The sequence below is a fragment of the Myotis lucifugus genome, unplaced genomic scaffold (assembly GCF_000147115.1).
Source record: "Myotis lucifugus unplaced genomic scaffold, Myoluc2.0 scaffold_77, whole genome shotgun sequence".
Classification (NCBI taxonomy): Eukaryota; Metazoa; Chordata; class Mammalia; order Chiroptera; family Vespertilionidae; genus Myotis; species Myotis lucifugus.
Window position 1 is genome coordinate 3,166,455 of NW_005871125.1, and position 302 is coordinate 3,166,756.

A 302-nucleotide genomic window follows, 5' to 3' on the forward strand; every position below is an offset into this window, starting at 1 on the left:
GGCCGCGCACTCTGCAGGTCTCTGCCTGCCGAGCTCGGGGGTCGCGCCTAAGTGACACCCTAAGTGGGGCCAGAGCGCCGCGGGCGCAGTCCCACCCTCTTCAGGGGCAGGTAGGGTCCCTCCCGAGGGGCGCGGGCTATGGGACGGGGAACCCACACCACACTCACTCCCAACTCGGATCCTTCCCGCCACCCCCCACCCCCTTCCCCCTCCATCTCCCCGTCCCCCTGGGGGCTTACGAGGCTGGCTCACGGGAATCCCTACCCTTTCCCCCTCGCTGACTCTCTTCCGGCCCGGGTTTC